The sequence below is a fragment of the Rattus norvegicus genome, chromosome 6 (assembly GCF_021556685.1).
Source record: "Rattus norvegicus strain SHRSP/BbbUtx chromosome 6, alternate assembly SHRSP_T2T, whole genome shotgun sequence".
Lineage (NCBI taxonomy): Eukaryota > Metazoa > Chordata > Mammalia > Rodentia > Muridae > Rattus > Rattus norvegicus.
This window is the reverse complement of record NC_141539.1, coordinates 103513301-103531615: the sequence shown is the minus strand read 5'-3', so window position 1 is coordinate 103531615 and position 18315 is coordinate 103513301. Positions and strand designations below refer to the sequence as shown.

Here is an 18315-nt window from a genome sequence, read left to right as displayed (position 1 = left end):
CATGGTGGCCTTTGACTCTAGCACTTGAGAGGCTAAGGCAGAAGAATCATATGGACAGTCAGAGCTACACAGTAAAATCTTGTCCCCAAATTGACTTCTCCTGTTCCTTTCTCCTTTCCTCTCCAATCTATATATTTCTATTTTTCCCCTCCTTTTGAGCTACATCATTCTTAATTTTTCATCTATATTACTTTAATTGCCTTCCAACTGGTTTCCTGTTAAAACATAAACCAGTCACCCTACACATCTATACTATGACACTAAAAGGGGCATAATTGTTTTACATGATTCACTCCTCTTTCCTTCTTTAGGTCATTGCTTAAATCTTCCCTAATGGATGGTTCTATTTTAATTACAATGGTTTTTCCTGCCTAGACGATCATCATCCTTCCTGGGTTTATTCTTACTACAGAACTTATCTCTCCTTTTATATACAACTTATGCTCTTAGGTTTGGGCTTCAACTTTAAATCTCTATAAGAGAAAATTTAATATGTTTATTGAAAATTTTTTACATCATTAAAATAAAATTCATGGAGAACTTTTAACAAACTTTAAATTATATTTATTTATGCTGTATTGTGTACATGTCAGGGAGAGAGTATGTGCACACATGTACATACATGAGCACCTAAACACCAGGATTCTTGCTGGAATCTGCTCTCTTTCCATTGGGTTTAAACAAAAGCTCTCAGGAATGGTGGCACATGTCTTTTCCTTTGGAGACATCTCAATGGCTCAACATGGAGGCTTCTGTCTATTCCTGCATCCTCAACATCATGAAAAGTGCATGAACATACAACATATATTAGACACTCAAGTTGAGGTAGCATACATTTTTGAGCAGAATTCATTTTCTTAATCTCAAAGTTTCAGAGCATACTGAAAGCTCACACATATTTTGAGCTTGCAGATTAGCAGATGAGGATACTAATATCAAATAGAATACGAGAGCTTTTTATTAGGTTAGTGAATTGCAGCCTAGAAGCTGGACCCTGTCTATTGCCTGTTTTCTTATCTCTGAGGGAATCTGGGATTCATCTTTACATTTCAAAAAGATTGAAAAAAAACCAAAAGAAGAACATTTCAGTCAAGTAAAAATTGTATGTGAAATACAACTTTAATGTTTACAATAATTTTATGAAGCATAGTCAGCATTAATCACAAACCTCTTCTGATTATCTGTTCTCAAATAATTTACTCCCTATGCTACCTTGGGTATATCTAACCTCCTTTTCTGACCCAAGTATTCCTTTTCAATAGCCTCTGGGAATGCTGGCCCAGTGGTCACAAATTCCTTAAAATTGTTTTTATCATATAAAATCTTTCTTTCTCATTGGATTATGATGATAACCTTTCTTGCTATAGTAGTTTGGACTGGCATCGGTCTTCTTTCAGAATTTGTAGAATTAGTTGTGATGGGTCTGTCTTTATATGTAACGTGACTTTACATATAAAATCCTTTCTTCATTTTGAATATCCTTTCTTCATTTTGTCCATTTAGTATATTGATTATCATGTGACATGAGACTTTCTTTTCTGGTCTGGTCTATTTGTTTCTCTGCATGCCTCTTGTACCTGGATGATTATCTCTTTTCTTAGATTTGGGGATTTTCAATCATTTATAATACCTATATCTGCTTTTGAGTTATAGGGATGCCAGCACTGTGTAATTATAATGGAAACTACACGGTTTCTGAAAATGACTTGCTATCTATATTTAAAACATAAGTTCAGGAATAGTTATTCTAAGATATTTTATATTTATAAAATAGCATAAGGATAATAACATAATTTGAATATGCTACAAAAATTGTTCATACTATCAGTGATACAGCTCCAGGAGAAGGTATGCTTATACTAGAACTTGTTTTGAATAATATATAAAAGCAGTACCTCCTTCTTTGAAGAACTATCTATTTCTGACAGTGATATTCATCTTTCACCAGTGTCGTACCTTCAGGACATACAGTATCAGTAAGCCTTGTAAATGGCAAAAGGCAATAAATGAAAAGAAGTAAATAGGACCTATAAACAGTTTCAAAATTTTTATATAATTATTCAAACTTCTAACTATCATATCAATAATGATGCATATGATGTAATTTCTTTTAAACTTCACCAGAAGAGTTATCATTAAATAGCCCCATTATACAAGGCCTACCTATGAAATGGAGTCCTAACATAAAAAAGCAAGAGATATGCTATAGTAATAAGGACACATTCTAGTAATATTAAAAATAACCATAGTTTTTGTTCATTTTATAATTTTTGAAACTTATTTCACCTTAGTTCATGCCAAATTATTATTCTACTCTTTGTAAAACCCTATTTAGAATCACTTCTTAATAAATAGTGGCCAATCTTTTTCCTCCAAAAGGTCCATCCTGATAATTATTACGTACAAGAATACTAAGTTATTTGCTGCGAAGTGATGGGAAGGAGTGAATGACATAAGGGGTAGAGACAACTAATTTGTTTCAGTGAAATCCATCACTATAGTTTTTTCATTCATTGAAGATAATTTATTTTTTATGTAAATTAGACTCCTAGAAACTTGAATTCCTTTTGTATTTTTGTGTTTAAGTTGGTCACTCTTTCCCAGTGCAGATAAATAGATGACACTAAACTTTCAAAATGATACTTTCTTCTAAGCATCATTTGAAGGAATTTATATCCCTCTTAACAATTCTTAGCTCTGTGCCATTAATAATTGACACTGAAAACCCTACTTATTAGATATTTATCTTTCATTTTTATAAAGATTTACTTTAGTTTTAGTTATTCATATGTACATGAGTCTGTGCACATGGTTACAAGTGCCCACAGAGGCCAGAGGTACCTGAACATCATGGATTGGAGTCACGGGAAGTTGTTGAGTTATCCAATAAAGAAGGAAAACAAGATCTTAATCCCTGAGCCAGGAGTTATGTGTTTTGTCATGTTCTATTATAAAGAAATAACTCTGACACAATTATTAGAATCATCCAAATAATTTTGTTTCTGACCCACTTTATTAATTGCTATCAGGTCTTTATCATGGAATAAAAAAAGTCACAAATATGATGTCACTTCATAAAAGTGATACTACTCAATGTTCATGGAAATATACGTGTATGAATTCGTCTGTTGAAATTATACTACATTTTGTCTAAGAAGCTATATTATATTTTATAGATGGATATATAATATACAGATTAATTTATTGTTACAAATATTATTGATTCTAGTCTCTAATGAAGAAAGGAATATTCTCCAATCTTAATAACAATGACTATCTCTAGCTAAATATCTGTTTAGTGGTAATATGAATAACATGTCTATAGTGCTTTGTTTTCAATTATTTTAACATGTACCTTGCAAGACTAAGATTACTGTTATTTTACCCTCTGAATAGTAGACATGCAAGTGCAATTCTACCTATTTGCATACTCTAGTAAATCAAGATAAAATGCACATTTACCAGGTTCACTTTGTTCCCTTCCCTCTTTTACAGCTATGCTGTTGGTACTTTAGTTCCTAACTTGCTTAGTTTTTTTTTCCATTTACAAGGAAATCTTTTCAGTATTTAATCAACCACTATCCACTTACGTTTCAGCTCAAGTTCTATTGATAGTACAGATGTGTAAAAACAGTTGTACATGTCTCAGATCCTTGGGAGATTGAAGCAGGAAAACTCATTTAGCTCGAGAATCCTAAGCCAGCATGGACAACACAGTGGGCAAGTCCTACTTTAAGAGCCAGTTGTGGTTTGGATATGGTTTCTTCTCCTCAGAGTCCATATGTTAGAGGCTTTCATTAGTGGGGTGATACTGAGTAATAATACGAAACTTTAAAAGAAGTGGAACCAAATGGGAGGCTCTGAAACTATGGACATAACTGCCCTTAAAAGGAAGCTTTAAAAGCCCCTGTGCATACTTTTGTATTCTCCCAAGGTTGTAATGTTATATAAACCTAAATTGATTCTCTTAATCTCACTTCATTCCTGCTATGATTCTATCCATTATTAGATTCTCATTAAAGGCCAAATAAATAAGGATACATGATCTTGTACTTTCAGCCTTCTACATCATGAACTAAATAAATATTCATTTAATAAGTGACCCAACTCTGGGTTTTTTTATATTGACAAAAATGTATAAAAAATAGACTATTTATACTAGCTCAGATAATATAATTATTCTGAGTTAATCTTGAATATTTTTATGTTTACCTTGAACACCAAATAACTAAGTACTGACAATATTTTGCATAAGCTGCATAAAATACACATATTAATAAAAAGTAACTCTAGGATTTTAACCTAGAAACAAACCACATTACTTTATAAATAGCTATATAGGCAACACTGGAGTTCTAGTATGAACTCCAATTAGAGAGTAAGCATACCATAATTTTGTGTGATATCTCTTCCTGAGAAAGGCATTATGAAATATTAGAACAGAATTTTATATAGAATATGTGTGATATTAAGACATGCATTTTTAAGAAAATTGAAGAAATGATCTTATTTGTGGACTGTTTATATATAAAGTGTTTGAGATTACCTCATTTTCAAAATTCTGATATGAGGCATTGTATAACTTTGTTTTAAATTATATATATTAAAAAGAGATATATTGTAGCTAATAGAAAAGAAAGTGGGAAAGAGCCTCAGACTCATTTTTTATTGGATATTTTCTTTATTTACATTTCAAATGTAATCTTCTTTCCCCATTTTCCCTCTAGAAACCCCCTATCCCATCCTCCTTTCCCCTGCTTCTATAGGGTGCTCCCCTACTCCCTCACCCACTCCCTCCCATCTCCCCACCCTGATATTCCTCTACACTCCGGATCCAGCCTTGACAGGACTAAGGGCCTTTCCTCTCACTGATGTCCAACAATGCCATCATCTCCTACATATGCAGCTGGAGCCATGGGTCACTCCATATGTACTCTTCGGTGGGCGGTTTACTCCCTGAGAGCTCTGGGGTGCCTGGTTATAGCTGATATTGTTGTTCTTCCTAAGGGGTTAAAAAAATCCATTCAGCTCCTTCAGTCCTTTCTCTACCACTTCAATTGGGGGCCCAGTTCTCAGTACAATGGACAGCAGCCTCTGTTTTTGTCAGGCTCTGGCAGAGCCTCTCAGGAGACAGCTATATCAAGCTCCTATCAGTATTTGGACTATATAGGATGGATCTCCAGGGGTGGCAGTCTCTGGATGGCCTTTCCTTCAGTCTCTGTTCTACACTTTGCCTCCGTATTTCCTCCAGTGAATATTTTGTTCCCCCTTCTAAGCATCCACACTTTGGTCTTTCTTCTTCTTGAGCTTCATGTGGTCTGTGAATTTTATGTTGGGTATTCCAAGCTTTTGGGCTACTATATGTTGAACATATATTTCTTTAGGTGCTTCTTGGCTATTTGATAGCTCTGTACCCCTTTTTAAACAGGGTTATTTGATTCTCTGGAGTCTAACTTATTCTTGAGTTCTTTGTATATATTATATTAGATTTTAGCCCTCTATTAGATGTAAGATTGGTAAGGATCTTTTCCCAATCTGTTGGTTGCCGTTTTGTCCTATTGACAGTGTCCTTTGCCTAACAGAAGCTTTGGGATTTTATGAGGTCCCATTTGTCGACTCTTGATTTTAGGGCATAAGCCATTGGTCTTCTATTCCAGAAATTGTCTCCAGTGCACATGTGTCCGAGGCTCTTCCCCAATTTTTCTTCTATTAGTTTGAGTTTATCTGGTTTTATGTAGAGGTCTTTGATCCACTTGGACATGAGCTTTGTACAAGGAGATAAGAACGGATTGATTTGCATTCTTCTACATGCTGACTACAAGTTGAACCAGCACGATTTGTTGACAATGCTATCTTTTTTCCACTGGTGGTTTTTGCTTCCTTGTCGAAGACCAAGTACCCAGGCTGGGGAGATGGCTCAGTGGTTAAGAACACCGAATGCTCTTGCAGAGGTCCTGAATTCAATTCCCAGCAACCCCATTGCAGCTCACAACTGTCTGTAACTCCAAGATTTGATACACTCACACTCAGACTACATGCAGAGAAAACGCCAATGCACATTAAATAAAATTAAATATTAAAAAATAAAATAAAATGCCCATAGGTGTGTGGTTCCTTTCTAGGTCTTCAATTCTATTCCATGGGTCTACCTTCCTGTCTCTGTACCAATACCATACAGTTTTAAAAACTATTGACCTGTAATACAGCTTGAGGTCAGGGTTGGTGACTCCCCCAGAAGTTCTTTTATTATTGAGAATAGTTTTCCTGTCCTGGGTTTTTGTTCTTTCAAATGAATTTGCAAACTGCTCTAGCTCTAGGAAGAATTGAGTTGAAATTTTGATGGGGATTGTATTCATTCTGTAGATTGCTTTTGGTAAGATAGCCATTTTTACTATATTAATCCTACCAATCCATGAGCATGGGAGATCTTTCCATATTCTGAGATCTTCAATTTCTTTCTTCAGAGACTTGAAGTTCTTGCCATACAGATTTTTCACTTGCTTGGTTAGTCACACCAAGTTATTTCATATTATTTATGGCTATTATGAAGGGAATTGTTTCCCGAATTTCTTTCATAGCATGTTTATCCTTTGAGTAGAGGAAGGCTACTGATTGGTTTCAGTTAATTTTATATACAGTCACTTTGGTGAAATTAATTATTAGGTTTAGAAGTTCGCTGGTGAAATTTTTGGTCACTTCGGTATACTATCATATCATCTGCAAATAGTGATATTTTTGACTTTTTCTTTTGCAATTTGTATCCCTTTGACCTCCTTTTGTTGTCTAATTGCTCTGGCTAGGACTCAAGTACTATATTGAATAGGTAGGGAGAGAACAGGCAGCTTTGTCTAGTCCCTGATTTTCATGGGATTGCTTCAAGTTTTTCTCCATTTAGTTTGATGAACTGTTTACTGGTTATTGGTTTCCTGTATATTGCTTTTACTCTGTTTAGGTATGGGCCTTGAATTCCTGATCTTTTTAAGACTTTTACCATTAAGGGGTGTTGAATTTTGTCAAATGCTTTCTTGGCATCTAATGAGATGATCATGTGGTTTTCTTTGAGTGTGTTCATATAGTGGATTTCCGAATATTGAACCATCCCTGCATCCCTGGGATGAAGCCTACTTGATCATGATGGATGACTGTTTGATGTGTTCTTGGATTTGGTTTACAAGAATTTTATTGAGTATCTTTTGAATCAATATTCATAAGAGAAATTGGTCTGAAGTTCTCTTATACTCATTAAAGGAAAAATCTATCAAGATGAACTCTCAATTCTGAACACCTATGCTCCAAATGCAAGGGCATGCACATTCATAAGAGAAACTACTAAATCTCAAAGCATACATTGCACCACACACAATAATAGTAGGAGACTTCAGCAACCCACTACACCCCATTTTCATCACTGGTCAGATCATGGAAAAAGAAACTAAACAGACATATAGTGAAGCTCACAGAAGTTATTAACCAAATGAATTTAACAGATATTTATAGAACAAACAAAAGAATACACTTTCTTCTCAGCACTTCATGATACCTTCTCCAAAACTGACCATATAATCGGTCACAAAACAGGCCTCAACAGATGCAAGAAGACTGAAAAAATCCCATGCATCCTATCAGATCATCACGGACTAAAGCTGGTCTTCGATAACAACAAAAACAACAAAAACCCCACATACAAATGGAAGCTGAATAACGCTCAACTTAATGATAAATGTGGTCAAGGACGAAATAAAGAAAGAAATTAAAAACTTTTTTAGAATTTAATGAAAATAAAGACACAACATACCCAAGCTTATGAAATACAATGAAAGCTCTGCTAAGAGGAAAACTCTTAGGTCTGAATGCCTGCAAAACGAAACAGGAGAGAGCATACACTAGCAGCTTAGTAGCACACTGAAAGTTCTAGAAGGAAAAGAAGCAAATTCACCCAAGAGGAGTAGACGAGAAATAATCAAACTCAGAGCTGAAATCAACCAAGTAGAAATAAAAAGAACAATACAAAGAATCAACAAAAGCAGGAGCTGGTTCTTTGAGAAAATCAAGAGCCAGACTAACCAGAGGGCACAGAGAGAGTATTCAAATGAACAAAATAGAAAATGAAAAGGGAAACATAGCAACAGAAATTGAGAAATTTAAAAAATTATCATATCCTCCTTCAAAAGCCTATACTCAAAAAACTGGAAAATCTGGATAAAATGGACAATTTTCTAGACAGATACCAAGTACCAAAGTTAAATGAGGATCAGATAAAGCATCTGAACAGTCCCATAACCTCATAACCCCTAAGAAATACAGTCATTAAAAGTCTCCCATCAAAAAAAAAAAAAAAAAAAGCCCAACCAGTAGAAGGGGAAACCCTTGGTCCTGCCGAGACTGAACCCCCAGTGAACATGATTGTTGGGCGGGAGGATGAGGAGGGGAACACCCATAGAGAAGGGGAGAGGGAGGGGTTGGGGGATGTTGGCCCGGAAACCGGGAAGGGGAATAACAATTGAAATGTAAATAAGAAATACTCAAGTTAATAAAGATATTAAAAAAAAAAAGAAAAGCCTAGGCCCATATGGGTTTAATGCAGACATTCAAAGAAGACCTAATACCAATACACTTCAAACTATTCCACAAAATAAAAACAGAAGGAATACTACCCAATTTGTTCTATGAAGCCACAAGTACACTTACATTGAACTCATTTTTCGAGAATTTTATAACAGTATATTTTGATAATATTCAGACCCAAATTGTCCTCTTAACTCCTGTCAGATCCACTCCTACGTATACCTCACATCTCTCCCAATTTTTATGCCACTTTCTTTGTTATATTCAATAACTTAGCAAATCCAATTTGTGTTATCTATACACATCTAGGTATTTCCAATTCGATAAAGCACCATGGCCAAACTACCAAGTTCCACATCCTTAAAGTAAATTAGTACTCCTTTACCAGAAGCTATCAACTGTCCATATTTCTCAATCCTCTTTACCTCCTATCATACTATTATATTAGTAATAGGCTTGCTCTCATATAGGTCTTGTGAAGAGAACCTCACCTGCTATGAATTCATGGATACAGTATTTTTGTTATTTTTAGGAGACACTATTCAAAAGCAATGCATTTTTTCATCTTTCATGTTGCTAAATTTATAAGAGCTTTATAATTTGATGGTTTTAAATGAAAACAAGGCAAACCTAAGTGATTTTATGCCTGTAAAGGTATAGAATTAAAGATATATTTTATACCTTTATTTTTTTCTACTGGTCTTATCTTACACTTGGGTTTTGTTTGATGTATAGGCTGAAGAAAGGGATCAACTCTGAGCAAGTTTGAGGCAGGTGGGAAAGATTAATAAAAAGGTAATATAAAAAATAAGAAGACATGTAAAAGACAATGTAGCATTCCTCAATCTATTATCCAAAATAAATTTTCTCTGTTGTACAGTTGAGTCGAACAAGAGCCAGTGGCCAATTTTTTTTAAAAAGTTTGGCTTTTCTATCAACTAGAATTTTCTAGCAATGAACTCATAGGTGAAAAAAAAAATACTGATTGAGTTGTTTAAGCAAAAGGTGGGGAATGATAAAATGAACACATTCCGCCTTTGAAATTGAAGGCCCTTATTTTCCTCAAACTCTCATACTGTAATTTCTTCATAGTTACAAACAGGAATTTTATATAAAATGACAGATATAAAAGACAGAGAAAATCAATATTTATTGATTGTCTTGATTCTGAGAAGCACTAACTGAAGCTCACAAACAAATCAACAAAATCGAACTGTGGTACTTCTGAGCAGCTTAAATTTTGTATACAAATAACTATAAGGATAGTTACTAGGCTGGATATTAAATCAGGACTCTTCTTTCTTAGCCTCTTTCTGTCCCTCTGTTCCTCCATCCTGCCCCAATTCCATGTGTTAGAACACATGCCTAGGTCTTCATTCATGCTGGGCAGGAACTTTACTTTGGAGTTATGATCACAAACGCAAGTCCTTCCCTTTTCAAAGTAAAGATATTAAGTCTGTCTCCAAAATGAAAAAAAGTCTTGTTTGTTGATACATACTTGAAAATTCCATGTTTAGAAAAGGACTATTTGTTTTTCTTTTTCCTTTTCTTTTATTGGATATTTTCTTTATTGACATTTCAAATGTTATCCCCTTTTCTGTTTTCCCCACCACAACCCCCCAGCCCATCCCCCTCTACCTGCTTCTATGAGAGTGCTCCCACTCCCTCTTGCCTCTCCACCCTGACATTCCTGTACACTAGGGCACCAGGCCTTCACAGGACCAAGGGCCTTTCCTCTCACTGATGCCTGACAAGGCCTTCCTCTGCTCCATATGTGGCTCCATGTGTACTCTTTGGTTGGTGGTTTAATCCCTGGGTGCTCTGGGCTATTTGATTGGTTGATATTGTTGTTCTTCCTAAGAGGATGCAAACCCCTTCAGCTCCTTCAGTCCTTTCTCTAAATCTGAAAAAAACCATTTGTGTGTGTGTGTGTGTGTGTGTGTGTGTGTGTGTGTGTGTGTGCGCGTGCGTGCAGTTTCAGAATGCATGTGGGCAATGTCTGGTATCCATTCCTATGGTTTTCCACCTAACTTAACAAAACAGGGCCTCCCACTAAATCTTGAGTTTGTTGCTACAGGAAGACCATCCAGATAGATGGCCAGCATGCTCTAGAGTCTCCCGCCCTGCCTGCTCACACTATTATTACAAGTGTGTGCCCATCTCTATGGGATTCTAGGGATTTGAACTCAGGCTATCATGCTTTATGAAGTAAGTACTTTACCAGTCAGGCCACCTCTCCATCTCCAAGGGTACATTTTAAGTTTTGATGGCATAATGTTAATATCTTCTTTGGTGACAGTACATTTATGGGTTGCCATTTCTAAGGAATCTCTCAATTATGACAATCACTTTTTCTTCTTTCTACATTGTGCCACTGTAAGGATTCTAAAAAACAAAGAATATAAACCCAGTTTATCTGTCTTTGTACAACGTGGCATGTCCTCTGTTCTATGCTGGAAGATTTAAATACATTCCATGGACATTCCTCCTAAATTTAACTTCTTCCTTACACCTATCACTAGTATACTCCTCTCTCCACATTGGAAACTGATTCCTCCTCTGCCACTTTAAAATATTAACTGTCTTGTAAAAAGTACTTTTGGCTTGAATGGCAGCATATATCTGGTATTCAATTTATATTGTAATGATTTGTCATGTAACCATATACTTTAGCAATGCAAACAGTTAAGTACTAAGCACAGCAGTACTCAAGATGCTTCATAACCGAGTGTTAAATTTAATAAATTCAAGGACTGAAGTTGCTCGTATGAAGTGTGAAAGTTTGTATATATATGTTTTTGTTCTAATATAGACACTGTTTTTCAACGGGCAATAGAAAATAAATTAGAAACTCAACTAATAAAGAGGGGTATTACTGCTCAAGTTGAAGATATTAAAACATCACTTAATATGCAATACTCATGTATAATTTTGTATTTGTTTGTATGTGTATATGCATTACATATGCATATTCATGTAGGAGTACTAGCCCATGAAGGCACATGTAGGGACAAATTTTGGCATCAGGGATTTTCCTGTTATTCTCCACCTTATTTTTTGAGACAGCTCTCATGGCACTGAACTGTTCATTTATGTTAGACTGGCTGGCCAGTGAGGCCTCAAGATCTACCTGTCCAGATCACTGCCTATCCCTATGCTGGGTGATAGGCACAGGCTGTTGCCTCTTTTATATGAGCACTGGGGATCTAACTAAGGTCCTCATGCTCATGCAGCAAGTTAATCACTCACTGAACCATTTCCCTAGCCCAGTGCTTGTGTTTCCATGTGACCATCAACAATAATTTAATTAAGATGGTAGCTATTGCAAAAATACTGTTTTCATACACTTGAGTCATTTCAAACCAAAATTAAGAAACTTAAATTAATAGAGGATATTATTAAGACCTAAGACAAATTACATGAAGCTACAATAAATAAATTGCTCTGCCAACTTTAGAGACAGGTTATCAGAAACTAGTTAAATCAGGTACACACATCACATCACACAGATTACTCTTGTTCTTCTGTCCCATGTCTTAAGACAATTGTGGGAAAGTATCACCTGACCTCTGTGTTTTGCAGATATACTCAGGAAAGTATATTTTTGACCATTTCCGTTTTTTGAATTGCTATAAACAAGAACTTTGAGTGAGATACAGTAATGAAGTCACTACACAGGGAAATTTAGAATTAAACAGCCCAAATTGCCTTACATTTTCCATAACAGTGCTCAAATGCGGACACCTCTGACAACAATATCAAAGCTTTTTCCAGTACTATATTGTGTCTTCACAAAATTGAGTCAACATTACTACATGGAAACAACTGTGTTTCCCACTCAGCATGAGGATTATAGGATTGTGTCTATATATGATCTCAAACGCAGCTATCAAATCTGAACAGAGATGTTCAGGCTAGTTTAAAGTATTTCAAGTATAAAGGTATTTAGTATTTTGCTTCATAGGTGATTTCACACTGTCATATGATTCTAGTTACAAAAAAAGAGATTTAAGATCTTTAAAACTATGTGTGATAGCTATTTTTCATTAACAACAATAAGAAAACAATAAAAAGAATATTTATAGCATGCATATTTTTATTATGTGACTGTGTGTACATATATGAGGTGGCTAATGGGTCATAACATATTTTCCAGTTACATATAGAATGTACCCCTACTTGATACATGTAGTAAAATAATCAATGTGTTCTATAGAAATTGATATTCAGTTAAAAATAAATGGATAATTTAAATGATTTATGATTTATGTTAGAAGTAAAATTTTATGACAAATGAACGAACATTTTAGTTTTCATATGCCTATGTCATAATGTAAGAGAGCACTTCTATTTTTAAAATGATGCGTGTTTTTAGGCGAATTTGATAAATATAAATTCTTACTTTCACTAGTGTATAAAACAGAAATGAAAAGTTACATAGTAACTGAAGCACATTTTGTCTTCTTTACAATAACTCATAGTATTCTTGTTTCCCAAAAATTATGAGAAAAAAAGATTAATGTTTAGGTAAAAGAATGCCTGACTTATAGTATCCACTATTAAAATTCTGACAAACATGAACTTCAACAAGTTGAGAGAAAACAAAATCTAATGTAATAAATGGCATTAATTTTCTTTTATTTACAAAGTGGATTATTTCATGGATGAGATTCCTAACTATCTAAGTTGAACTACTTGTAGAAAAACTAAGATAATCTGTTGCAAAGAAAGCAAACGTGTCCTAATAAACCTGTTAGTCAAAAGTATACATTTAGCCATGTACAAATGTAAATTCTATTCTTAGCTCAAATACTATGTTTAAAAAAATGTGCAGGCTGGATTTAGCCTACAGCTCCTCAAAATTATACTTTCTCATAATTACCTCATAATGACCACTATTAACAAGAGCATTTGTTAAAAGCACTAAAATTTTTAAGAGTAAGATTTTATATGAAAATTATACTTTCTCATGATTACCTCATAATGACCAATGTTAACAAGAGCCTTTGTTAAAAGTACTAAAATTTTTAAGAGTAAGATTTTATATGAGTAAGAAATCTGTTTCATCAAGTTTAAATTTTCAAAATCTTATTACTAAGAATGACAGACATGTTTTTACTCATAGATGATCTATCAAGATAACAAGATAATACACATACTTCAAGAAGGCAGAATATCTTTGTAACTTCTAAAATTAAATGATACAGAAAGGAAATATAAAAGATTGAGGTTGCTAATAGTATTGGTGAAAGTCAGAAAAAAATTAAAACTGAGAACAATGACCTACATCCTCTAGTAGGCAAATGGCCAGAAAGTTTATGTAAGAGATATAATAGCAAAATCTTACTCAGATTTTACAGACTAAACAGTTCAGCTATACAAACTACTCAATTCACTTATTATAATCACGAGTAGTATATAAATGAGGTATTGTGGTCTAGATATATTTTAGATGCAATGTAGATAATGAAACTTAAATTTCAAATGACTTAAGTTTTCCAGTCATGTGAAATGTAAAGCCTTTCACACTTAACAGGATATGCCAAGGCATGATGGTTCAATTTGGCCCATGTCAGATTCTTGGTTCCTGTGACAAAGCATTGCCTTTTTTGAATATAATGAGCATGCCTTACTCATATTTTAACTCTGGAACATAGCACGCAATTGGATACATAAAGACTATGAAAAATACACAGCTTTAAGATTTAGATAAAATTAGGTGTAATTTATACTTGTATTTGATTGCGATCAAAGTAATAGATCAGTGTAGAATCCTTAATTCTATTTTAGGTGAGCCTTCTAAAGTCCTGAAGTTTGAGTTTTACCTTGTGAATTTAAGTAGCTTAACATTTTCTAACATACTAAAAATACTTTAATAATTATATACTCTTAATATGCTTTAAGTCTGACCTAGAACTGAACACTTATAATTGAGCTTTTTGTTTTTAAGAATGACAAGATTCTTTTTGGACACACGATTGAGTAATAAGTGAATATGAAGAGCTAACACATAGCAATGATTTCTTATGTTCATAAAATTTGAAAACTCCTTAACTTTCATAGTGCAAATTATGCAACCAGCAGATCAGAGAAATGCAATACATCTGAAAATATAAAAAATTCATGTTGAAAGAATGCTAAAAAGTTAAAGGTTGTGATTATGTGATCATATGTAAGCTTTGATAGTATTCTACACTTAAAGATAAAAGCAGGAGGCATGTAACTATTACATGAACCATATTCCATGATATAGGGATGAAATGTAAAAACAAATCCATAGTTTAGAGAAAATCGATGCTTAAAGCTGTAACACAAAACAACTTTATGTAATTTGCTACATTATTTTCCTTATAACGAAATCTAAGCTGATTAAAACTCATTTCACTTACAATTTATACCAAGTGGCAGTAAGTTTGGTTTGCATTATTATGTTTATCATTTTCATTTTTAATGTATTTTCCCTGACAGTATAAACATCTGACCAGCATTTGTCCTTTGTTTGTAGATCCAACTAATTCACAATTACTGACTGTACAACAGTCGTCTTGTTAGAAAGGAGCTGTGCATTGCTTTGTAGTTGTCGAACAGTAACTGTCTGAGCTAAGTTCTACACTATCTTAAACATTTGTCAGCAATGGTTGAATACTTCTATAAATGAGTCTAGCAAAACTCTACCCTGCTGTGTAAATACATAAGACAATCAATTTATAAACAAATAGTTACATAGTTTAAGACTAAAATTAAATTTTTAATTTTTATTGTACATGCAGCTATATTTTAAGTACTGCAGGAATTGTATCTACTTAAGTGTATAAAAATTATAATTGTTTTGTAGCCTCCCATCTTCTTTTTAAAGTTTTTTTATGAAAACTTTACAGTGAAACAGCTTTTATCAGATATTCATATCCTATATGCTCTTACATGGAAAATATAAAGTGATATAAACATTAAAGAACAAGTAATAAATAAATGGATGAATCAGTGCTTTAAAAACAGAAACTAAACACATATATACATATATTTTAAGCTGAATGTTCTATCCAGGTATTTACTATATGCACACAGAATTAAAGCCACACCTCCATGGTTTAACACTTAAGAATAAAATGCTGCTCAACTTTTGATATATGAAACATAAAAAAGTCATAGTGAGTAAATAAAAATATTAGGATAGCATAAATTTCAGAATTATATATTTATAATTTTAGAATTATATATAATTGTATGTGTATATATATATACACACTTATATACATACACATATATGCAAAGATGAAAAGGATGTTAGAAAAAAATCAGTTTGACAGGAATTTGAAGATTTCATGGATAGATTCTGAACTAGTTATAAGACTAAACTTATTTGTTTGGTAGTTACATTAAAAGGAACCTCCCCAACAACTTGGGAGCACAAAAGAAAATGTTGAACCATTTTTGGTACACTCATATGAAATGTTAGCAGTGGTTTTCTCTGAAGTTCACAGCTTCTTACATTTTAAGTGTGTATAATTAATTATATGAAAGTGAGTATGAGTATAAGTCATCGAAAGAGAAAGGGTTTCAAAGAGGGGGGATGACTAAGATAACAGAAAACAATCTAGTGAATGTGACATGAACAGCAAGACGACTTGAGGCAGAAGGGCTGGGGGTAGACAGAAAAGCAGAGAGTGAAATAAAAGATTAACCAAAACAATGTATTATGAAAATGCCATAATGAAATCTCTTAGTTTCTATATTAATTTTTAAAACAATTAATGAATACTGGGGTGAAGAGATGGTTTAGTGATCAGTACTAGCACATCAATATCTTACAACTGCCTGTGATTCCAGATCCAGATCTGACACCCTTTATCGAATTCTGTGAGTACTTGCATTAATTATACCCCTATATATTCCCACATATCTATACACATAGATAATGAAAATAATCTTTAAAACTAAATGCACACAGAACACTGGGAAAATAGATAATTCTGTTTTCCTCATTTTTAAGGAAATTAAATGGAGTGGTTAAATGACTAAACCATTGTAGTATAACACAAATATAGTCTCTGGTTCTCCGTACAGAATTCCCCAAACTCCCCAACCCCCTTGAATAATAGTAGTACCTTTTGCAATCCATTACACATCTCAAACTCACAAGAAGATCTACATAACCTCAGGATAGTACTGGCCATCAGAAACATCAAGTTATTAGAATGTTGAAACTTTCAGTCTCGCTCACAGACAGGGTGTAGTTTTAATAAAAATCATTGAGCATTTAATTAAGATTCCCATGGCTCAGGAATTGGTGAATGCCTTTTGGTGTTATAATTAATTGTATTACGTCTGAACAGAGCATGGGCTTTCTATGAGTAGTCCCTGCTATACCCTGAACAAGGCCTCTTTTTCATACAGCTACTTCTGAGTCGTATAGTAACATATAATCAAAGTTTTGTATGCCATTTTAGCTAATGGTACTTTGGAAGGGAGGGGGTATGTGAATCCAGAGACTTTGTAGACAAGCAGGACAAAGTGTACATAATCTGGGGAATTCAAGATTTATTGATGGTGTTAGAGGTGGGGGCAGTCTTGTAGTACTGAGCCTTAAATTTCGGTAATCTGAACAACTACAGGTCAGAATTCTGATATATAAAGAATTGGAGAATTGATTAGTGTGAGGAAAAAATTCCACATGTGTATCACTAATATAAATGAATGTAGCCCACCTATACTAACCTTGTTGGTCAATGGAAGACAAGGAATTGAAGAATAACTTGAGATTACGGTAAACAAGATACTTGGTGGCATAAACTGTTTCATTACAATTAAAAATAAAATTATTTGGTTGTGAATGAATTCTGTAGTAACCTTTTCTATTTTGTGACATAAAAATAAATACTAATGTAAATATCACACCATCATACAAAAACGGTGAAATCATTATATTAGCTCAGAATCGTTTAAAAATGTTTATACTCAAAAATCAATACTTTTATATAGGTAGTTTCCTTACAGACAAATAAACAAACAAACAACAACAAACATAAAATATAACCACACCTCTGCAAAAGCAGTTTCCCTATCAAGTGTATTTTTTCCATTAGTCTCATAAAAAAATGGTCAAATAACCACCACAAGTTAGGTGACAGAAAGTAAATTGCATAACAGATGATTTTTTTTGATTTATACAGTTGAAGTTAACACTATCCCAAAAAATTCTTCTGAATGTTTTAGAAGAAAAATATTTTATTTATAATTCCAATTGAAATGATAATATAAAAGAATAATACTAAAAATAGGTCAGTCAATAAAAATTTTAGGATTTGTTTTAGGAATGCATATTTTCAAAATGTAGACAACACTTCTCAGAATTTAGTACTATAGTTTATTGGTCAGAGACATCTATGCCATATAAGGATTTGCCTGAAAATCAAATTGTGAGCACCGACCGCAAGATTAGGAGCTGTAAGGAAGAGGACAAGCAATCGGCACTTTAGTAGGCATTCTTGTTGACTCTCATGCCGAAATTAAAGACACAGGGACAGTAATTATTCAATAGATGAAGAGAAAAAGAACCATAGTAATAAGAAGGTAGTAGACAGAATAGTAAACTGGTTTGGAAATAGAAGTACAAAATTAAAACCATGTTGAAATTGAACTAAAAACATTCATTTGAGGGGTAAAAAAGCTAAGTCATAATGGTAAACTAAGTTTCCACTACACTGTAGTAATGCCTGACATCTATGGAGTTTAAAAATACAAACTAAAGAC

General features: G+C 33.7%; 1 protein-coding gene across 28 annotated transcripts in view; it reads right to left on the bottom strand.

The window, feature by feature from the left end:
• Gphn (gephyrin) overlaps window positions 1-18315 on the bottom strand; it is a 532330-nt gene that overhangs the window by 318911 nt on the left and 195104 nt on the right. The gene's annotated exons all lie outside the window — the stretch shown is intronic.